The sequence below is a fragment of the Ctenopharyngodon idella genome, chromosome 3 (assembly GCF_019924925.1).
Source record: "Ctenopharyngodon idella isolate HZGC_01 chromosome 3, HZGC01, whole genome shotgun sequence".
NCBI classification, from domain to species: domain Eukaryota; kingdom Metazoa; phylum Chordata; class Actinopteri; order Cypriniformes; family Xenocyprididae; genus Ctenopharyngodon; species Ctenopharyngodon idella.
Window position 1 is genome coordinate 23,910,843 of NC_067222.1, and position 25,342 is coordinate 23,936,184.

At 36.8% G+C, this 25,342-nt stretch overlaps 1 protein-coding gene across 2 annotated transcripts in view; it reads left to right on the forward strand.

Moving 5' to 3' along the window:
* The first annotated feature begins 1,192 nt into the window (after nucleotides 1–1,192).
* The window catches only part of spop (speckle type BTB/POZ protein), a 78,653-nt gene continuing 54,503 nt past the window's right edge, over nucleotides 1,193–25,342 (forward strand). Inside the window, exon 1 of one of the 2 annotated variants that reach the window (XM_051886725.1) lies at nucleotides 1,193–1,337. The gene's annotated coding sequence lies outside the window, so the exon portion shown is untranslated. Of the gene's footprint in view, nucleotides 1,338–9,617; nucleotides 9,799–25,342 lie in introns of those variants that run through there. The other variant, XM_051886726.1, reaches the window with a different exon arrangement.

Consider the following 25,342-nt stretch of genomic DNA (forward strand, 5'->3'; position numbering starts at 1 on the left):
CATTAATTACTCACCCTCATGTCGTTCCACACCCATAAGACCTGCGTTCATCTTCGGAACACAAATTAAGATATTTTTGATAAAATCCGATGGCTCAGTGAGGCCTACATTGACAGCAAGATAATTATCACTTTCAATGCCCAGAAAGCTACTAAAGACATATTTAAAGCAGTTCATGTGACTACAGTGGTTCAACCTTAATATTATGAAGCGACGTGAATACTTTTTAATCTATATATCTATTTCTATTTTAATCTATATTTAATCACCCCCCCAGTGGTGAACCACTGAAATTTTGAAACACTTATGATGTAACGAAGCCTCATTTACTGAAATCACGTGACTTTGACAGTTTGATTCACGCTCCGTACCACTGATACAAAACAAAAGATTTGTACAGCTTTGAAGCTTCATGAAGCAGTGCTTTGAAATCGCCCATCACTAGATATTGTTGAATAAAGTCCTTATTTTTGTTGTTTTTTTTGCACAAAAAAAAGTATTCTCATCACTTCATTACATTAAGATTGAACCTCTGTAGTCACATGAACTGTTTTAAATATGTCTTTAGTAGCTTTCTGGGCATCTGAAAGTGTAAATTAACTTGCTTTCAATGCAGGCCACACTGAGCCATCGGATTTCATCAAAAATATCTTAATTTGTGTTCTGAAGATGAACGAAGGTCTTACGGGTGTGGAACGACATGAGGGTGAATAATTCATGACAGAATTTTCATTTTTGGGTGAACTAACCCTTTAACAATAAATACATTAATAATAATAATAATAATAAGAGTGAAAAGAGTGTTTTTTTTTTTTTTTTTTTTTTTTTTCAGCAGTTATTTCCATGATAAAGACAACCAAATTTCACTTAAATTAAACTTTAAAAATATAGGCTACTTTATTGTCATCATCATTGTTTTACATGCAATAATGCCAAAGCATTGGCTACACAAACAAACAAGAGAAAAAACAGTGACAAATAAACAGTAAGAATAAAAACACCGTGCTATTAGACTTATAAAATAAATAAAAACTAAAATCAACACAAATAAAACAGACTTTTAAAAAATATTAAATGACATTTCATAGACATAGCTCTCATACATTTTACCGAAATCCACAAATGACAGGGACAATAACATGAGATCAGATTCTTTGCTTTAAAATAAAAATTATACTCACATGTAAACTGAAATTTACACTGGTTTACGGCTATCGCACAGCGCGCGCACCCGAGTACGTACGCACTCCCGTGCTCCGTCATTCATTTAACCCGGACGTGAAGCCGCTCCATAGAAAAATATCCGATACGGTAAAACAGCTTACCTTCATAAAAAGGTAAGTGTATAAACCCAAACACACCTCAACACACCAGGGAATGTCATATATTTCGGTTTTAGCCCTCGATTAGCTTCGTAAGAGTGAAAACAGCGCGTTTAGAGGATCTGTGTCGGCAATATTTGAGCTTGTTTCAGGCTGCTGTTGTAGTGCTAACTAGCTTAGCCTCTTGTTGCGCTTGCCAGCCTTATTACTTTATGACTCTTATATAATACAAAAAACAGCTGTTTAACCTGATGTAAGCAGCACATTTTTCAGTCTTGATAGTTAAATATTTTAACTTACGAACGACTGAGGGTTTGTAGTCAAATTAGTGATTCTTTTGACAACTGTCATGTTATTAATGAACAGACTGGCTCTTCCACCTGCTTCAGGTTGTTGTGGTTGGTTTATTTATGTTTACTAAATATGTTTTGCACGGACATTTGTGATGTCATACGCCCAGCATGGCTTTGAAAGATGTGTTTTAGGTTATGGTGCCCTGTCAGATTCAGTGCAGTACTTGAGTATTGTTGTAAGTGCTTGTAAGTTGCTTTTGGGAAGAGGCCTGGGTATCAGTAACACAAGACTTGCTAAATACTGATCCCGCATTGACTATGAATGGAAGGATGTTGCCGCGCATGCGCCCTCTACATCTCCCGCATCCTGCCAGATAGTGGGAACTGTTGTGCGCACGCGCATTGCGGCGATGCAGGGGCGCTCTTTGCCAGAAACTGAGTCGCGTTCATGATCGCGTTCACGCAGACGTGTTGAATGGGTTGCTGCATTGCAGGAATTAGGCACAGCTGACAAGTTGGTCTGCCTGGGGCGGATGTGAAGCGGAACGGTGGCTGTGCCACTCATGGATGGTTTATGGGGGTGGTTTCAAATCAGTTCTGGGTCCCCAGCTGGTCATTTATTTGGGAAAAATGTGATGTTATGTTGAGTTTGTAGGAACACACTTCACTTTAACACATCAGAGCTGGAGAAACCCCCAGTGTTTTACACACACCTGTGTCACATAATGTGTCTACACTGGCATGGAAGAAATCTGCTTAATACCACCCAAAACACCTGCTCTGCCACTTTGGGGGTGTAAATGTGCAGCACAGGTGGTTGTTGTCATTATGGAATCTGATTGCTTTTAGTGGATACAGAAATTGTGTTGCTTTGACACGTGTAATAATTTAAATCTATATTTATATTTAATGTAAACAAAACATACACATCTGTTAAAAAGTTTGGGGTCAGTAAGATTAAAAATCATTTTTTAAAAGTTTTCTGTTCATCATAGAATTCTAGAAAAATGTATCATGGTTTTCACAAAAATGTAAAAGAGCACATCTGGCAACATTGATAATAATGATGGTGATGATAATAATGTTTCTTGAACAGCAAATCAACATATCAGAATGATTTCTGAAGGATCATGTGACACTGAAGACTGGAGTAATGATGCTGAAAATTCAGCTTTACCATCACAGGAATCAATAACTTTACAATATATTACAATAGAAAACAGTTATTTTAATATTTATTCTTTCAAACACATTTGAACTAATATGTAACAATGTGATTTAAGCACTGATCTACTAGAAATTCCAGCGTAATTGGCAACAGATGTTGATATGATGGATGTCATGACGTTTTCTCTTCATTTGCATAAAGTTCAGCATTCGTTTTGATTCCTGCTCTGCCGTCAATCCCACAATCCAGTGCAAACCTGCCATTCATCTCCCAAAGAGAATGAATGCCCACTCACTTTGTGCTAGTGGCCTCATATAGAGTTACAGAGAGCAACTTTTGAGTGTGTTGGAGAGAGATGGAGACACAGATTGTGTGAAAATGCTCAGCTAATGCAGTTCTGGAGATGCATGTTTTTCTAATCTGTCTGATGCCCAGTTCTTAACCCAGCGATGAAATAATAATGAAAGTGAAATAGTGAAACTCCTCTGAGTATACTGCTCTTTTTAAACATGTCAAACTTCTCCCATCTGTTGTTGCACACACTTTCTGTATTTCCATATTTATTCTGGTATTTTAGCATACGTCCTGAAATCAGTCTGACCCACTTCCCACTGTTTTAAGAATTTTAAAGAGCTGTAGTCTGTCTCTTCTAGTCTATGATATTCATGTGAGTTCTGCATTGTATTTCTTCCATATGGTAGCTCAATGAAACTTTGCATCTTTAAATATATTTTGAATAATTCTGCAGATTTTGTCCTTAAAAAAATCATCTCACTTGGATTCATTTTAGCATTCTCTGGCATTTAGGTAGCATTTATGCTATTAGATTTTTTTTTTTCTTGATCATCTCAAATCGCTCTAAACCCTTACATATAAATTTTGTTTACGCTAATAACAGTCTTAAATCTGTGGCTGTTATGGATTATGATGTATCTGAAAGGTTCGCTCAGCAGGTGTGTCAGAAATGACAGATTCTTTGCTGTAACTATCAGCTGTGTAAAATGGGGCTGATGGTGTGTCTCTGAATAAACTCTTGCATTAAGCGCTGATTAAAGTCCAGTGTAAATGTGATGCTTTCTTTCATTGCTGAGAGATTTACTACCGCAACTCCGGCTTGGCAGTTTCCGCTATTCGAAAATAAAGTAATCCATCAATTAGTCAGCAGCTCCATCAAAGCCAAGATATTACGCACCAAATTGCCTCGAATGATGAACAGTTGTAATTTATGAACAAACCCTGAGACCAGGCGGCAGACTGTGAAAGAGAGAGATTGCTGTGCTGAAATATTCAGATTGTTATTATAATTTTTTAAAACTGTTGTTTTTAAATAATCAGTAATGTTAACAGTAGTAAATGGCTTGCTTGGGTGTAATAAACATGGATCATTATTTGTTTAATAAGTTCCTGATAAAGTGTTTGTTTAATATTTACTCAATGAACAACCACATATTTACAATGTCTGAACCGTATGCTAAACGACAGCTGGTGCCTTTGAAAGAGGAAGTAGTATAAAACAACAAACTGACAATGTTAACTTGGCAGAACAATATGTGAACTGGCAGGTGGAGCTGCATTAATGGCAAAGCATCGGATTTTGACTTTCTTGATAAATTCTGAATATTACATTATCGTATTGTAGTTGGTTGTAAGGCTGGGTATTTTAGAAATTTTACAGGGTATGTATCAGGTGTACATGGCAAATTTTCTCAATGGGGAAAAAATCTCTCAAGTAATGCTGTAAAATATATAGGGAACACCATTTGATACATTACTGTAATATTAAAGTTTAAAATTAACTATGTATAGTTACTACATAGTATACTATGTATACTTACATTTAAATTACATATAAGGAAGTTTTTAAATTAATAACATTATAATATAACAAAATAATGACATAAGTATGTTTCTACTCATTTCTTGAGTAGTATAAACTAGGGGTGGGAATCTTTAGACACCTCACAATCCGATTCTGGGAGTCACAATCCAATTCCAAAATGATTCTTGATCTACTTTTTTTCTTATTAATGAATTCCTTTAACAACTTAAATCTTTATTTTAAAAAAATTATGTAATAAGTATTTTTTTTTTTTTTTAAATGATTACAAATTAAAAAAAAATTAAAACAATCATATGTCAAGAATTTGGGGGGGTAACTTTGCATTTATTACTTAGCCCACTTTAACTACTCCGATACCACAGCAGAAACTACTAGCCTAACTAATACATTATTAAAGGCAAGTGAACAGACTGTAAAAAGAACAAATACTGTACATTAATTACAAGCATAGATAAATACAACATAAAGTTACAAATAAAGTATAAGGTCTAACTGTAGTATTAATTTTCGTGTACAGAAATGTAATAATTAAATGTAAAATGACTCTGTTCACTGTATAAATTTAATATAGATTAATCTTTGTTAAAGCTGTGTTTTGTTGTTTGATTTACATGACCGTCAACAGCAGGTATTTATAGGTTGCTGTCACTTTAAGAGTAAGACCCCATGCACTCACACATCCGATAGATACACATCCGAATTCTCACCTCAATCAATTAAGACATAACCAAATGTGTTTACAAGAATACTTGCCGAGAGGGGTATTTTGACTGTATGTGTTTGACTTGGATGTGTCCATCCAAGTGCATTGAGGACGCGAAAGAGAAATCAATTTGGTGTTTGCGATCTATCTGAAACGCGCCTCTTTCTCTGTGTGCATGCGAGCCTTGTATGTATGTATGTATGTGCACCGATAACAGCGTGGCGTGCGATACCGAATTAAATCCTCTTTTGCCTCTTTTAGCGCTGGAATGGTTTTATATCTATTTAATGTGTAAACTAGCAAGACAAAACACGTGCAAAGGATAACCTTTCACTCTATTGCGGTTAAACTTGCAATTGATCCGTGGGCTTGGGGCTTGTCCGTGGGGCTTGGTCCATACAGATCACGGATCAACAACGATCCGTTTAACCACTAGTGCTTTCAGTATTTAAGAGTATCTGAATGTTTTCCATTCAAGAGCTTTGAGTGATTTTTCTCTTTCTCAGCTCTAATAAGCTTCATTCACACTAATGCACAGATCTCTTTTGAAATGTAAGTATATGTTTTTGTCCTGTTGTTTAATCCCTTAAGACATAACTGACTGTGTTTACATTAATTTCATGTCATAAAAGCATTTTGAGATGTGAGTACATTTAACCACTTTCACGGAGTTGCAAACAGTTGCATGCACAAGCACTCTTCACAAAGCACACGTGACCATTTGAAATTAAAAGCAGCCTTTTGTGAGTGAGTTTCGTATTTTTTTTTTTTTTTTTTCATTTATTTTTTTTTTTTACAGATTTTACCGATCATAGTCTCTCCCTCTTTCTAGTAAGTGGGTCTGAAGTTTAATTAAGCTTGGTTTTATTCTGTTATTTTCGAGGTTGACTATTGTAAGATGAGATTTGACAATGAATGAATGGTTTATGAAGAGAAGGGCCGGTTTGAGGGTGTGTGCACATGTTAAAGATATGGGATGTCAGGATGTGTGGGTGAGAATAGGCTCATTTTTCACACAGACGGTTGCACTGAGGACACGTAGTGGCGATTGAATTCGTTTACATGAGAGGATGGAAATTGAAATATGGATTGGGGTCGCAAATGCTTGTGTGAGCTTCCATATAAGGGCTAAAATATTTTCCTGCTCCTCATCTAAGTGTGCGAGCGTCTGTGTCTGTGCACACATCAGCATGTGCTGTGTGTGTCCGGTTATATTTAGATGTAAGGAGTGACAGAAAGGTATGAACTGGATCTGAGTATGTATCTGTCTGGTTGGACTTATTGTGCCAGTATTTGATTTTTAATCTCAGTAATGAATATTTCTCATAGAGACACTCTAGAATACAGTTTCTCCCTCTCTCCCACGCTTTTTTTCCTTGTCTTCTGAGTTCTTGTTGCTCTCATTAGTATTCATGTAGACCTAATACACTGAAAACATAAACAGATTGTACTGTAGTTTACCATCTCTCTTTTTTTTTTTTCTTTTTCTTTTTTTTTAAATCTCTGAAGTTCACATACAACCTTAGTCAAGGTTATTTGCACTGAAAGTGTGAGATATTTGTAGCTGTTTTTCACCCTATCTGTGACCCTTAGAATTAAAATTAAACGGAAGGTTTTTACTATTGTATCTTTAGATCATTTATATGCAAATGACCTCTGCTATGATTGTTTAAGCTCCTTTTACTGGTGTAGTTCAGACTTTTGTTCAGGTTGCTTAATACTGAATGGACTAGGGATTTATTTAGTAATTAATATGGGGCCTCCACATTATCAAACACACCCAGGGTCGGAGAGGGGCATTTTCAGCCCAGGATTTTAATGCCCAAAACCGCCGCTCCTTTTGTTTTTTACTCATGGTTCAACAGGAATATACTGCTAAACAACATACTAAACTTTTGGTAACACTTTACAATAAAGTTTCATTAGTTAAATACTTTCATTAACGGGTCATTGACGAATAAGGTTTTTAAAAGTGTAAAAAAACATAATGGAGAGATAATTAATTTTGAAGTTTTATTAAGTGTTAAAAATGATTATGTGGTTTTTATAATTAACACTGCTTTTGTCTTTTTTTTTTTTTTTCTTTTTTTTTTTCACAAGATGGACAAAATTGAGGTTTTACCGAATGACACTTTAACGAATGATGATATTTTCAAACAATGCTAACAGACTGATAGCTAGCTAGCTAGCTACATTTTAAGATATTTAATCACAAATGAAATGGCTGTATTGGCCTTTGGATGGTTAAACCGAATGACCTTTTGACACTTTAAAATCTTTAAAATACCTTTATATGTAGCAAAATATAATTAAAACCTTTTTGGATTCAATACAAGTGATCTAGTTGTACTACCTTACATACTTTGATGTCACATCTTTGTTTTTTATTATGATTAAGGCCTTTGGACAAAAAAATGACCCGTCACGTCATTGACCCTAACATGAACTAAGAATGAACAAGACTTGTAGCATTTAGTAATCTTTAGTTAACGTTAACTTCAGCCTTTATTAAAATCATATATTGTATTTGTTAACATTAGTTAATGCACTATGAACTAACAATGAACTGCTGGATTTTTATTAACTAACATTAACAAAGAGAGTGAGAGAGATGGAGAGAGAAAGAGTGAGCATGCACTCTCTCTGCCAAATGACATGAGAATACAACACTTTTTAATGCATAGCATATAAACTGATGCACTGCTTTAAATACAAAGAGATGTGTGATTAGTTACTTCAATTATCAGTCATGCAATAATGTAACGCATGCATTTTCTGTGTGTGAAGTATAGAAAGAAGCGGGGGAGAGATCATATGGCTCGCCTTATGTAATATTTATATATGCCATATAATAATATTTATAATTTGCAAAGAGCTGTGCATGCGTAAATGACAAGATTTTGGGTGCACCGCTTGCCCACCGTCTTTGTCGGTAGAACTGTCTGCGATTTGCCACATTCAGTGTGTCTCTCATTGAAAATAAGCTACAGGCTTGCGCTTTTCGCTTCCCGCTTGAAAGTGGTACTACCGGCCCAATTTATGAGCAGCCCGCCGGGGATTTCTCCAGATTTTCCCAATTGCCTCTCTAGGCCTGAACACACCACTCTTCAGGATTGCTTGAAAATTAAAGGCAGGTGTGTTTGATTAGTGGCGGAACTAAACTCTGCAGGACAGTGGCCCTCCAGGACCAAAGTTGCCCGATCCTGATGTATGACGAATGATGATGAGATGACTTTCAAAAAGTGGCTCAGTTAATCTGATTATCTGATTTCACTTTTATTTCCGCAGATGAAGGAATATCTTGTTTATCATATCCTTTGAAGTACATTTATGTAGCATTGTACCTTCTGTTTTCTGTGTGTGAGAATGAGATGATGGTATAAATTAGAATTGGATCTTTTTTTATTTTTATTTTAGCTGAACAGTTTAGAACAGCATCACATGATAAGTGTTAGTGTAACTGAAGGGTGAGGGCAGGGTGGAGCTCACCTTTGCTCAGAGAAATCGATAGTTCAGACTTTTTGCCTTTTTATTTTTTGCAAGCCATTTGTGATGGACAGAAAAGGAGGGTGCCAGAGGGGAAGCAGGTGGGAGTATGAATCGGCTGTTGGACTGTTTGATAGTCAAGCAAAGCAACTATTGATTGAGATTCTAGCTCACTAATAGTCTGTCTCTCTCACTCACACACACACACACACACACACACACACACACACACACACACACTTGTGTATGTGGTTTACGGGGACTCTCCATAGGCGTAATGGTTTTTATGCTGTACAAACTGTACATTCTGTCCCCCTACCCCTAAACCTACCCATCACAGAAAACTGTCTGCATTTTTTGATTTTCAAAAGCCATTTGGTTTACGAGGACACAGGAAGTGTCCTCATAAACCATGTATACAAGAACACACACACAAACACACACACAGAGAGAGTTATACAAGACGTTTAAAGCTGTGTCCAAAAAGGCAGTTGCCTCAGTGTCCAGACAGTCATTGACTTGCCGGGCAGTATTTTTGAATGAAGGCACCAGACTGCTTTCCAAGGCACCATAGTGTCACGTATAATGATATAAAACACATTGAAGTGAGTTTTGGAAATATCCAAGGGAATATGTAATGACTACTACAATGCTTATTTGTCGGTAGAAATTTAATCATGCGTTGAAAACAAAAAAAGAAAATTGATGTTCATAAATTAATTTACTCCTTTGAAACGCTCCATCAGACGCCATTTTAATTTTATAATCTTTTTTTAACCAACAGTTGACCCACACATATAGGATATCATAGGATACCATACCTCTGTGCTGCCTTCACAGATTGCCCAGATGGAAGATGGAGGCATCTTAGTAGACAGGATGGGTTCAGACATGCCTTATCATACAAAGCTCAGTAAATTCTTCAGTTTTTTTTTTTTTTTACACAGACTAGTAGTAGTATATTTCTGTCTGCAGAGCAAGGAGAGGTAAGAAAAGAAGGAAAGCATGTTTGCATTAATAGAATGTTTTGGGAGCAGAAAAAAGGTCCAAGTCTCTCTCTCTCTCTCTCTCCCTCTCTACCTCTCTCTCTACCTCTCTCTCTACCTCTCTACCTCTCTCTCTACCTCTCTCTCTACCTCTCTCTCTACCTCTCTCCCTCTCTCTCTCTACAATCTGGTTTGTTTCCTCACTTGTGTGGTAATGAGTTTGATGAATATTCATGAGGCAGGGCTGTTTGCAGCATGTAGATCAGGATTCCTGTATAACTGATGTGCTGGAGTGTATGAAGGTGCAGAATAATTCTGCATGGATTTGATATAAAAGCTCTAATGCATCCATCAGTGACCTGCTTGGTCATAAGAATGGTTAGTATGTTTTTGCTTAAATTTTATATGAGCCTTTGTGTCCTTCGTAGAGCAATATATGTATGTGTGTATATATAACCAATGTTAATAAATATGCAAATTAGTGCCCGCCTCTCTACTCTATCACACCAGCTCGGACTACCTGGCTCACTAGGTGAATTCTAGGAAATGCTACACAATGGCAAGTGGAAATAATAATTTAATTCAGCAAAATATGTTTGAACCAGAAACTGTTTCAGAAGAAGATGAAGAGCGAATTATACAGGATCATCCACAAGTCAATAAATCAGAATGGTAATGCATTTTGTATCGCTCTCTACAATGTCGGAAACATAACGGTAATTGATATGATTAGCCAGTGTGTTGCTAATGTTACACAAACCATGTTCCTGGTCGCCATCTCAGTCAGAGTCAGTTTGAACATTGAGAGAAGACCCGGCCTGAAACCGCCCAGAAAAGGGTGGTTTCAAACCTTGTTTTTGAGACTGTCTTTTTTTCACTGCAGTTTTAAGGAGAAAATACTTCGCAAGGGTGTTGAGCTGTTGACTGATGAATGTGCACATGGTTTGTCTTAAAGCTTAATAAAAACACCACATAAGCCCGATTCACACAGGATTAGTATTATCTGGGGACCTTGTGTGATTAAGGCCCCGTTTACACTAGTGCATTTTCGTTTTAAAATGCATACATTTTGCTATGGTTACGGCTGTCGTTTACACTACGCCGGTGTTTTGAACCTCAAAAACGAAGACTTTTGAAAACGCTGCAGACCCCGTTTTAGTTTGAAAACACCTGGGTTGCGTTTTATTATAAACAGACTAAAACGGAGACTTTTGAAACGATGGCATGGCTGCCCACGTTCGCTCTGCGTGACCTTTACGACCGTGTAAACAAGAACATGGAGGCTGAACTGCAATCTTTGCTGACTTTGTTGTCATTTTTAGCAGCCATTGTGCGGATAAAATCTGCATTATTTTAATGCTACAGCTGCCTACATGCGCAAGAGGCAACTGTTTACACTTGTACAGTCATGTGACACGCGTTTTCGGCCTTGTAGTGTAGACGGAGATCGTTTCTAACGCTGTGGAAATGCCAGTGTAGACGAGGATCGTTTTCATTTTAAAACACCGTTTAAAAAACAAAAAAACAAAAAAAAAACGCACTAGTGTAAACGGGGCCTTAGAAATTACCCCCACATTTACTATCAAAACACTCCAATGCGAACTCCATTCTTCGCGAAAGATGGATAAAAGACGCACATGAAACATAAACCTTAAAAAAAATGATATACGACCCCGCCAAATCACAGAGATGCCGATTCGCACAGGACTAATGTTATCACAGAACCTCTGTGTTCTGCGAAATATGGTAGGTCATTTGCGGGAGAATTTTTACTTTACAAATTACAGACATGGCCGATTCGCATGGGATTAAGATCACCGACAACCTCCGCAATTATTACAAATGACTAGAGGTCCCCAGATAATACTAATCCCGTGCGAATAGGGCTATAGACATATAAACAACATTAAAAACTTGATTTTCACCACGGGGGGTCTTTAATAAGATGATGATGATGATGATTAATAATATTAATATGCTATTATAATTATTATATCTTACTAAATTAAAATATTTTAAATAAAAATATAAATATTAAATTATGAATAAGTTATTCATTCATGTTTATATTGTTTTAGCATAATGGTCATGTGGTTGTCAAAAAGCAATAATAAAATCTAAAAAATGAGTTTTGCATATTGGTTCTCAGACACAACATAAAACCTGTATTGTTCATAGAAATGAACAATAATTTTTTTTTTTGTCCTTTTCCACTTATTTTATTCCTGTTGTTTATCTGTTGTAAGGTTGGCATTATATGAAATGAAAATTCTGTTAGGTTGAGGCTGTTTCACATTGAAAACAGTTCAGTAGAAAGCAAGACTGTGTTATTGTGCAAGTTATAACTCTCATTTTCTACATTTTTCGTTTCGTCTGCTTTGTTCTGCTCCACCTGTCTCTCCCAGTCTATCTCGTTCTCCTTTCTCTCTCTCTGCATGTCAGCTTCTCTCACTCTTTCTCTCCGTGACTTTACTTGTCTAAATACCTGTCTCTCCTCCTCACTTTTTTCTCTTTCTCTCTGTCTCCTGCTGTTATGGGTCTAACTTCTCGTTAAGCCATCTGTAAAACCTTTGATCTCAAAGCTTTGCCACTCAGCAGCCAAACAGAGGAGTCTATGTGTGTCTGTCTGACTTAGGTTTGTTTCACATGTGTGAGAGAGATGAACAAACTCTGAACATGTGTGTATTTAGCACAGCATCTCATAGAGTTCTGGAAGAAAAGTGCAGTGAAATCCATATTTTGAAGCACTTAATAGTTTGTTTGGGATTTATTATAATAATTTGTGGACCTTGCAGTCTAAATCGTTTGATTTGAAGTAATATGTTTATACCAGTACTCATGAAAAAGTAGGATGTCCTGAGCCAATCTCAAGGATTGGTTTCAGGGCCGATTAAGCATTTTTTTTTTTTTTTTTTTTTAACTGATTGTATTGGCTATTCTAAGCCCGATCTTTTATTTTACATCAGCTGTCGCACAGTTTGTTGATCGTATCGGCTATCTAAAGCCCCGTCCTTTATTTTACGTCAGCTGTCATGCAGATGTTGTGCAGTAGGTGGCGGTATGCACCTTTAAGTGGGTTTACCAACCGCCCTTAAAAGGGAAAGAATCTCAAATGTGCGCGCGTGTGAGAATGAGGTCTGTTAGCGCATCACACATACGTCCGAGCTTCCGTGTTAACGTTTGATGCACACTTTTTTGTAACGAATCACTCAAATAATTTATTTACCATTTATTTTAGCTTTTTGCAGACTATCTAATGGCAAGTTTACACTACAGGACTTTAAACGTTGGCAGATCGCTGTGCTGTTCAGACTACATGACTTGCTGTGGAGTCTTGAAGTCATTGTGGTGTTCACACTACGTGACACTACGTAAATGATCTGCAACAGGGGGTTACACACTACATGAGCTGACGACAACTCCGTCACCCAACAACTTAATTTGAAAATGGTTGTTGGGAGGAAATTAGATTCAATTTTGAATTAAATTTAATTAAAATTAAATGAACCCTTTCACACATAATTTTAAAATATTCTGGCTGACCTCCCAGAGTTAAGGCCACCATTAGAATGTTTTCTTTATTGTTTCCATGACGACGCGTCATGTTTGTCACCTGACACACCACGGCCACACTGTATGACAGATGTATCGCTTTTCTCACCATGTTATCAACTATCTGATATTCTGATTCTCAAATATGTGCAAGTGAGTGTTTTGTCATTTAAAAACCTATATCATGATCTTGATCTTAATCTATAACGCGAAACGGCCATTTGTACCGAAATACATGTGACCGGTGAGCTGGGAAAAGAATAGAGTGAGCTTTATAGTTACTTACACAATGTGTCTCTGATATGATTAAACGTCAACAAATTATATTTGAATGGATTGTTATTGCTGCTTCCATAGACATTAGTGTATATTTCATTGGCTGTTGCGTCGTGACACGTGACACCGCAGGAGATCGAGTTGGCCGACAGCTCCAGATATTTAGCATGCTAGATATTTGTCTGGCGTCAGTGAGGTGTCAGCAACACGTCAGTGAGCCTCTTTGATGCATCGTTGAGTAGTTCACACATCAATCACCAATCACCTGCTGATTTTCCCCCGATCACAGCCCGACCTGTCGGCGAGTTTGTTAACTTGCAAATCGGGCTTAAAATCCTGTAATGTAAACTTGGCATTAGACATTGTTGCCATAATGCGTTGCTATGGGTTCCATCTTGCTTCAGACTTGTTTAACAGCCTGGCATTCTGACACCACAAGCTTCAAGCTTTCTAACCTTATACATATTCTGCAATTATTGTATGTAAAATACAAGAAGTTTATATTAGTAGTCCCATATTCATAATTGTGACCACACAGTTTGTTTACAATGTCTACCATTGTAACAGATGTTTATTTCTACCAAGGTCTTTATAAGTATAAATATATTTATATAGACTAGAGCTTTACCCTTTTGTCGGTCTGCCAGTTTTATCGGGTGATATGAGCCTGTGGCAGATATATCTGCATTGCCGTGTGTGCCGCAGATATGCCACCGATATGAACATTCTCGAACATGAGCAGTCATTTACGCCTTCATCACCCAGGTGTTGATAGCGTGCGAGCGCAGGTGAGACATGAACAGCACACGTTGCTATCTGTGTTTAAACTAAACTCATTTAAACCTTGCTAATTTAAATATTCAAGAGCAAGACGCGAAAGAGAACTCGCGTGCTGTGAGAAGGTTTTTGGCAAGTATCCTAGCAAACATAGTCGGTTATGTCTTAAATGAACGTATAACAGTTGGGAAATACAACGCATGTGTAACAGTATATGTACTGGATCGTGCATTGTCTTAAAGGGAAAGAAGCCTAATATTCCTGCTGTCTGTGTTTTTAATGTTAATCAAACAACAAATGACAAAGAAATCACTCACTGCTCTTGGCTGAATAGCTTTTGTAACTTCAATAATAATTAATCTTTACTTAATTTATACAGTAAAGATAATATACAGACAGTGTTATTTTATTATTATATTTTTATTCATTTTCTGTACCTGAAAACTTCTGTTAGATACCTTAAATGTCTGCTGTTGCTTGTAGTTTGATTATTTATTCTTATTTTCTTTCTTTTTTGTTTGACCGAAACCATGACCCTAAAACCGTGATGATAACTGAACCGTGAGTAATTTGAACCGTTGCACCCCTGTAATATACATTTAGAATATCGGCCGATATATCGATATCAGGCTTTTTATTTATTTATGTTTTTTAAACTCCCTAATATGGATATCGACCCCCAAAAACCCATAATGATCGGGCCTTAATATAGACCTATAAATATAATTACTGTAGTAATTGTTTGGAATTACTACAGTTGGATAGATGGATAGATGCCCTTTTTTACATTTGAGCACCTGAGAAACTCTCTGTACGTCCCTGTATACATCGGATTGATTTTAATAACTTTAATGTACTTGAAGTGTGCATAAGAGGGTTCCCTGTATAGATTTTAGTTAAAGCATATTTTTTAGATATAGCATTATTTGGGGGAGATTATTTTTAGAAAACTGACATGTACATGAAAAATTAAATAAATAATACAATATATATATATATATATATATATATATATATATTTTTTTTTTTTGTAAAGTGTTTTCATGAGAATTTTTAAATAAAATTAATTGCAGAATTTAGTCATCATTTATTGGTAAGTTAACCAAAGGATTAATCCTAACTAATCAGTAAATAATTAATAAATAAATCAATAAAAATAGGTAGAAAATTGTTATTAGCAGCTCTATACTTTGTATCCTGTGTTTTTTTTGTTTTGTTTTTTTTTTGCTAATCTTGGAGGCTTAAAACTAGCTCTGCTTAAGCCACATTTTTGTGTGCCATATGCCTTCAGGAATTAATTGGATCGTAGGAAGTTGGGCTTTGCTAACTATATTGATGCAAACCTGGCAGTTTGCAGTCATTTGTGGAGAATATTTAGCCCCGCTCTCCAAGACATACGTCATGTAGTTTTGAGGGGGAGTGAAAGGTAAACTTTTTTGATCTAAAAATTACGAGGGAATTTATGAATAAAAAAAAATAATGTGCACAGATAAATAATTTATAATGAGTACTACTGAAACATTTAAAAAAAAAAATAAGAATGGTCAATTTTGATTTGTGTATGTTTGTGTGCGTGCCAGTGGTTGAAAGGACATTCTTTCAGTCTCATCTGTTCGTCAATGAGAGGGACCACTCAGAGCGGACATGTTTGCTCTCCTTCATCTCACTCTCTCTGTGCTGTCCATCCAAACGGGTGGTCTGGGTCTCGTCTCAGCAATGTGTCTGCTAGTTTAGAGAGCTGCGCTTCTGATCAAAGCATGTGTGTCTCTGAGGGCTCTGATGCCATTCTCATCAGGTATGATGTCAAAATGCTTTATAGATCTGCTCAGAATACCTCCTGACAGCCACGCACACATACACACTGATGCCTTTTATAGCGCTTTGTGTCACCATCTTCTTAGGAGAAGAATCAATTATCAGTAATTAAGTTAGTGTCAAAGTCTTTATCACTCATTCAACCGGACAGTTTTATCTTCATTCATCTGCTTCTGACCCTCTTCAGATGTCTAAGAAAGGCCTCTCTTCTTCTTCTTCTGGTGACATCTTTGATCTTTCTGTCATTTCAGTGCTTCTCTCTCTTTTCATCTCTCTTGTCATCTGCAGAAAATGTGTTCTTTTATTCATTCTTTTACTGTTTTATTGTTGTTTGAGCATGTTAATAAAACAAATCAAATGAAGAATTTTTTTTATTGTTGTGGGTAGAATGGTGTAATTTTGACTAAATGATCTCATTCTACTGAGTCTACCCTTCTCGCTTTGTGCACTTTTTTCCAATGATAGAGCTGCACGATTAATCGTAAAAAGATCGCAATCTTGATTCAAACACCTACGCAATCTTATTTATTAATGACAACGATTCGTCCATGTCTATTAAACCTCTGACAAAATCATACCGGAACATTCAAATCTGTGTTTGTGCTGCTATTGAGCCAGAGAGAGCTGTTTTGAACCACACAGTTTATTTCTGTGTTACAAATATTCAGATTCTCACAGAAGTACGTACTGGGATAAAAGTTCACAGTTAGGATATAAACACTGTTGTGTACGATAGTGATCAAAATAGAGCAAACCACCTTTTGAAACTAACTTGATGCTTCAAATAACACCACGTCCTAACCAGACGCGACACAACGCCGTGACAAGCGATAAAAGGTATCTTTTCCATGTTGATCAGAGTTTTTGTCCTAACCAGCCACGACGGCGACATGTGAATATTCTATTTTAGAAACGGTTTCTATTTCTCTGTGACATCGCGGCTGGAACAGCAACACAAAGTATGGCAATGATAATATCAGATACTGTTTATGTGCTTTATTTAATGTTAAAAGCATCTAACGTGAGTTTGAATATCGTTCTGTGTTCCCAGCTTTTTAGCTGTAATGAAAACAACACGGGCTAATTCACCTCAGATCTTGAAAATAAATAAATGTGCACAAGAACGTTCAAACTGTCAACTCAGTGCGAACAAACAAGTGTATTCTATGACAAAGATTGGTTCAGTCACTCCATATGTACTTTAAACAATGTTTAAATTGTGTAATATTTATTCATTTTACTATGTACTTGCCCATTTCATCGTGTCTGCTGTGCTCTTGCCGAGAGAGCCCGCCCACACTTTCTTCTGATTGGCTGTGGTTTTGATTTTTATCGCATCTCGTTGTCGCGTCGCGTCTAGTGTGGACTGTCAAATTGCTCGTCGCTGGAATCTTATCGCACCGCATCTGGTTAGGACACAATGTAATGGCTGTATAAATCATTACTGTTACAAAAATGTATTTATCATTGAATCATTCATTCAAAAGATTTGTTCAAAAACACTGATTCATCCAGTAAAGTATTTGAGTCATTGAATTATTTCAAAACCCTTTTTTTTTTATTTTTATTTTTATTTTTATTTTTATTAAATTTTTAAAATTCTTGTAAATTACATGTTACTTACTTTAGTTGTCTATTCAGAATTGTGGGAGAATCACAATCTCTATTTGAAACCAAAAAATCGTGATTCTCATTTTATCCAGAATCGTGCAGCTCTAGTCAATGACAACTTATTTTTTCTCTTTGTTCTTTGCTGTTTGCATTAGCATTAAAGGAACACTCCACTTTTTTTGAAAAAAGGCTTATTTTCCAACTCCCCTAGAGTTAAACAGTTGAGTTTTACCGTTTTCGAATCCGTTCAGCCGATCTTCGGGTCTGGCGGTACCACTTTTAGCATAGCTTAGCATAGTTCATTGAATCTGATTAGACCGTTAGCATCTCGCTCAAAAATGACTAAAGAGTTTTGATATTTTTCCTATTTAAAACTTGACTCTTCTGTAGTTACAGCGTGTACTAAGACCGACGGAAAATGAAAAGTTGCGATTTTCTAAGCCGATATAGCTAGGAACTATACTCTCATTCCGGTGTAATAATCAAGGAACTTTGCTGTCGTACCATGGCTGCAGCAGGCGCAATGATATTACGCAGCGTCTCTCACAAATGTCTCCATGGTTGCAAGGCACGCTCCCTGTGCAAGCAGGGGGTAACAGGCGCTGCGTAATATCATTGCGCCTGCTGCAGCCATGAATCGCAACTTTTCATTTTCCGTCGGTCTTAGTACACGATGTAACTACAGAAGAGTGAAGTTTTAAATAGGAAAAATATCGAAACTCTTTGGTCATTTTTGAGCGAGATGCTAACCGTCTAATCAGATTCAATGAACTATGCTAAGCTATGCTAAAAGTGGTACCTCCAGACCCAGAGATCGGCTGAATGGATTTGAAAACGGTAAAACTCAACTGTTTAACTCTAAGGCTAATTTTTCCATTTTCAAAAAAAGTGGAGTGTTCCTTTAAGCACACAAGCAGGTTTATTAGGCTGCTATCACTTTAAGAGCGAACGCATGGATTAGGGCTGAGCAATACAGCTAAAAAAAATTATCACGATATAATGTTTCATATTCATTACTGGATGAATCAGTGTATTTGAAAGAATCTGTTGAATGAAGATTCAATGTCAAATACATTTTTTTAGCAATCACTTGTCGCCACCTGGTGGTGAAACAATGTAATCGATAAATGCGTCATTTTCAGCGCATTCAAGTTTCTTTCAAAAGCTGATTTGCTCTATTTTGATCGATAACATAGACATTAGTGTTTTATCTGAACTATAAACTTTTATCTCAGTACTTCTGTGATAATTTGAATATATGTAGCACAGAAATAAAAGATACTGTGTGATTGAAAACAGTGTTTGTGCAGCTGTTAATACCGACATGACAACTGCTCTCTCAAGACGAACTTTGAAGTAGATCAACTGTAAGATGTAAGGAAACCATTAAACTGCCACACTGACGAGCTGATATGTCCTTTTTATACACAATCTCCTCGTCACCGGCAGGTACAGCACTCATTTTCATGTGTTTCTCTGTTCTGATCTCACGTGGCGATTGTGCAACTGAACGTGTCACTCGTAGCGTGTCTGTTTGTGATCCAGGGACGGAGCAAGCTTGAGAGTTGCTCATGCAACCAAACTTCATGTCTGTTTACATTGTAATGCATTTAAGTGAAACTATATTGAGTTATATCGAACATTTTTTTTTTTCTATAGTTATCGATTAAGATGTACTATCGATAAATATCGATTCTGTTTTATCGCCCAGGCCTAGCACGGATCCAATATATTGCTATGCGCTCGCTTTCTTTACTCTCTGCTGTCTGCAGAAACCTAAAACTTTGAGTTTTTGTAACTGCATGAACTCAAAAAGATTATCGCAAGCTGTTGCGATATGTACATTTGCAATATTTCAATAATTTTGGTTATATCATGCAGCCCTAGTGCCAAGGCTGACATGTGCATACATACATGCACAGTTGTTTTTTCAGGTCTTTTTGGATGCTGAGGTTCTGTCTGCCTGTAAAGAGCCTGTGAAGTGACTGTCCAAGGGTGTGTTAAGCAGAAAATTTTGCTGCCTACTGCATTAGGATCATCATGGAAATCAACTGTTATATTTGCATGTAGAATGGGTACAGTATATCACATTCATTTTGGTTTTGAAGAGAGACATTTTTATGTGGCCAAGTGGAAATGAATTAGGCATACCCAATTGGAAAACAATCCAAATTTGCCAATGCACATGATGTGCAAATACCCCCCTTAATGCCCCATAGAAGTTTTCTCATCTCTAGAACTCCATGTGGCGACACACATGTGATCTATTACTCTCATTAGGCCACCAAAACAAATGTATGAATATTTTTATGAGAGGTAGCGCTGCACATAAAGTGAGGATCTTCAGCAGGTGGTCTGCCAATTATTTTATTCTCACAATCATTAGTGAGAAAATTAAAATGTTAAAAATACAATATTAAGTTAACTGCAGTCAAAGCTAAAGTTAAGAAGCTAAAGTTCAGCTGAATGATTCATAGTCCCTCCCACATTAAAATGCATTAAGTAAAATTAAAATATTGCCTTTGTTGGAAAGAAATGCTGATGTGTAAATTCAGAATGTATTCCTTCACACCAGTCCACACAGACGGAGTTATGAAAGGCACTTTCAAGGGTGCAGATAAAAGCATTAGAAAGGAAGACTGTGGTTGGCTAGTAAGAGGACTGGTAGAAGTGGGAAGAAAAGAAAAATGAAGCACTCTTGGCAGAGAGCGTCTGATCATGACTTGTTGCCCTTGAATGTCTTCAGTTAAATGTGTGAAGGGGAAGCATTTATCTTCTGTATACCTGTGTGAGCGCGTCTATCTGTCCTCCAGCTGACAGCAGCGCTCTTCATGTTGACACTTATTCTCTCTTATCATCTGTTTTAACACACCATAGCTTCACTCTGAAGAACACACCTGTACCTCTCGCTGCCTAATGCTACCTTCAGGTCGTTCTAGGAAGCTCTTTAATTAAGCCCAAAGTATACTTCGGCTGCCCACGTTCCGTGACCGTCCGCTCCCTGTAATGTGACGTAATTTTCGTCATCAGGAGGGTCTGCGGATGTCCGCTCTCAGTACAATTTTTGTGTCTGTGTCATGTCACATTTCAGAGCGTCAAAACGCGATTTATTGTTTGAATTTCATGATAAAATTGACAGAATTTGAAAACTGAGACTTTGTTTCTTATCAGAAGTAACAAAGCACAAGGCTCTTTGTGATTACTGGATGAAAGGCGCTACAAATAGCGTAGCAAAAACAAACACACACACACACACACACAAAAACCGACCTAGCAACCCTAGCTTGAACTATGGGTGATTCATAGGGTCAAATAGAACCTGCTTTAAAGGAACACTCCACTTTTTTGAAAATAGGCTCATTTTCCAACTCCCCTAGAGTTAAACAGTTGAGTTTTACCTTTTTCAAATCCATTCAGCCGATCTCCGGGTCTGGTGGTACCACTTTTAGCATAGCTTAGCATAGTTCATTGAATCTGATTAGACCGTTAGCATCTCGCACAAAAATGACCAAAGAGTTTCGATATTTTTCCTATTTAAAACTTGACTCTTCTGTAGTTACATCGTGTACCAAGACCGACAGAAAATGAAAAGTTGCAATTTTCTAGGCTGATATGGCTAGGAACTATACTCTCATTCTGGCGTAATAATCAAGGAACTTTGCTGCCGTACCATGGGTGCAGCAGGCGCAATGATATTACGCGGCGCCTGTGACCCCCTGCTTGCACAGGGAGCGTGCCTTGCAACCATGGAGACATTTGTGAGAGACGCTGCGTAATATCATTGCGCCTGCTGCAGCCATGGTACGGCAGCAAAGTTCCTTGATTATTACGCCAGAATGAGAGTATAGTTCCTAGCCATATCAGCCTAGAAAATCGCAACTTTTCATTTTCCGTTGGTCTTAGTACATGATGTAACTACAGAAGAATCGAGTTTTAAATAGGAAAAATATTGAAACTCTTTGGTCATTTTTGAGCGAGATGCTAACAGTCTAATCAGATTCAATGAACTATGCTAAGCTATACTAAAAGTGGCACCGCCAGACCCAGGGATCGGCTGAATGGATTCGAAAACGGTAAAACTCAACTGTTTAACTCTAGGGAAGTGGGAAAATGAGCCTATTTTCAAAAAAAGTGGAGTGTTCCTTTAATGTCGCTATTTTTGTTTTTAAACTGTTAATGCGTTATTGTCGCGTTAACTAAATTCAACATGAGAGATTTTCTTCACACAGTATGAGTTTGTCTGAACATGTTTTTCCACACCTTTTTGTTTGACAGGATATAATCTGCCCCGATTATCGGCTGTTTTTAAACAATCAGCCGATGACCGATAGTGATGATAATAGCTTTTAATGGCCGATACCAATTGTTGGCTGATACATCAGTGCATCTCTAATCTATTTACTTCTATTTACTAACTTGAGTTTTTAAAATGCAGTAAAAACAGAAATATTATTGTAATTTCAAGGAACTGTTTTGTATTTTAAAATAAGCAATTTTCAGCATCATTACGCAAGTCTTCAGTGTCACATGATCCAGTTTAGAAATCATTCTAATATCTTTTGTAACATTATGAATGTCTTTACCATTACTTTTGATCAATTTAGTGCATCTTTACTGAATAAAAATATTAATTTCTTTTAAAATAAAATCTTAATGACCTTAAACATTTGAACGGTGGTGTCTATTTTCTATAATGGATGTCAAAAGGAATATTTAAAATGAGTAAGTATAGATTTACAATATCAACATATGTCAGTTATCAGCTGTAACTTAAAAATAATTGCCAGACTGAATACAAATGAGTACTTTGGGGTTTGTGGATCCATTTAAATTAGCATTTGAATGAGGTCACCGTTCTCATATAAATGTGATTTCTTATAATGGCTCTTTAAGGAATATTTCACTCCAAAATTATGAACTCGGCCTATTCCTTTAATGGCCCACCCTGATAACCATTTTATAATTTATGTCCGTCATCAAAGGAAATGTAATGCAGATGCAGGATGTTTAAAACAGTTCTTACAGGTATTTCGTCACTTTCTTTTTTTTATGCTTCCATTTTTATTCAACTCACTCTTTCACTTTGTTTCTCATCTTCTATCTTTTCTGCTTCTGTTTATCGCCGGTCCTCTGTCTTTCCATCTCTCCTAGCAGTAGATTGCCGTCCGGTGCTGAGTTGATCATCTATCTCTATCTGTCTCTTCCACTCTCTCACTTCATCTCTCTCACTCTCATCTCTTGTGCTCACATTCATTCTTTAACTACGGAAGCACCTTTTGGCGATTATTATTTATTTCAATTGTTGGGTCTAATATTGATTGAGCTGCATGTGATGTGTAAACCTGAATTGGCTTTTAACATTGATCTACTTTCAGTTTTTAATGTGCCTCCATGTTTGGAATGTTTTTTTTCTTTGCCTTCTTGACAAGGAAGATCTGTTTATGTGCAGTTTGTGAGAAGTACATCAGAAAACTATTCTTTGTCTCTAATTTGTTTATTGCTGTCTTTCGAAAACTAGTGAACTGCCTACTGTGAGTTAGACATCATAAATATTTCTGTGACATCCAAAAATCCTGATCGGCATGTTGGCAGCTCACTATATTTTGAGACACAGTCCTTGTGTTACTTCCATCTATCCATCGTCAGATGAAGGGACTTCTGTTTTCTGTTTCTGTTTTCGTCTCTTTGCGGTAGAGGTGTGAAAATCAATAGTATTGTGATTCTTTTGCTGTCCTGAATAGATGCGCTCAGGCTAAGTATCAATTTTAATTATTATTGTGCATGTCAAGGAATTGACTTTCTAAAGCTCATTAGACAGCATAAATAACTTTCTTCTTCAATTAGAGAGCAGAGGTGAGAATTCTGTGAAGCGTATTACAGCTGCACAGGTTTGAAATGCCTTCTCTGCTTCTTCCCGTTAAATGTCTTCACTGTGTGTTATGGGAAGGACAGCGGAAATATACAGTTTTATGGGATCATATTTGAAAGTCATAGTTCACTTAAGAATATTATAATATTATTATTATTATTATTATTATTATTATTATTATTAAAATATTCTAACTCTAATCTAAATTAAAATGCTAAAAAAAAACACAATGCTGTTGTTTTTATTGAAGAACATACAGGTTCTGAAACAGGGTCAGGGTGTCAACCCAAGCGTCTTGTGCTGCTTTGACCTTCACATGTGAACTGTTGCAGCCAACTAGGGATGTGCCCGAAGCTGAATGCTATGTTCAGACAGTAAATGACGCATTCTACGGAGCCCTTAAAGGGACATGGTGATGGGAGGAAAAAAAATATATATTTCAATTAGACATTGCAATTTTTTGCACTAATATAGATCATTGGTACGCGCACTTTTGTTGTGAGGGCAATACCTGCGGGAATGACTAAAATTATGTGCAATACAAGCAATATTTAACCGGAGCGAATGAGATGAGTGAGAGAGAGAGAGCAGGCGGGTGTGTGTCACTTCGCCGTCGGAGAGAAGAGATCGAGAACATGCATTTGATGTTATTGTCTGTGCTGCTGGTAACTAAACGGATTGGATCGGCTCAGAATTGGAAAGACGCGAGACTGACTGGCCGGTCACTTGATCAGAGCCGATCATGTGGGCAATCGGCCGAATCCGATCCCTGGCTGATTGATCGGTGCATATCTAATTTCAGTGCTTTTGCATTGCAATATAGTTGGGTAATTGTATTGTATATAGTTTGCGGGCATCAGGGAGCTGCCATCAATATGCAGGGTATTGAAATCGCTTCTGAATGCACGCTTGCATTTCACTTTCACTTTCTAATTCGTGATTACACGTACTCTGTTTATAGGGAGCAGCGGTACTGACTACACATCCTCCGACATAGCCCTTTCAGTCATTTCTTCTTACTCTTTGCACGTGATAAGTGAAATCTGATGTACTTTAATGTAACCGACTACCACAGCAAGCATAACCATGTCCTTTTAGGGGCTCCGTAGAATGCATTATTCATTTTCCGTGCCTTTCTGAATTTGGATTTAGGCCTTGGGCACATCCATATAGACTACGTCACGGAAGAGTGATTTTATTTATTTTTATAAGGTTGCTAGGTAGCAAGCAAGCAGGAAGTGCACACAGTAAAAGGCAAAAACGATTTGAAATCAGAACAATTGTTTTGATGAATCACAGAAAGGAAAAAAACATAAATGTCCCCTGGACAAATTGGACACAACAACAAAAAAAGTTGTCATGTGACTAGTGATAGACTGATATATCCAGTCATATATGGATAATGCAGTTTCTGTTATCAAATGTTATTATTAAATTTCATCATAATCATCTTGTTATTATATTAGTCTATATTATTTATGTAAGTGTGGGTAGACCACTGTTACCACTGAAAACAGTAAAAAAAAAAAAAAAAAAAAAAAAAAAGTGAAAAGTGACAAGTGACAGTTTGAAACATATTCATGTTGCTTTGGAAAGACAGTAACAAACAAAGACAGACAAAATCATAACATGATGAAAATCATA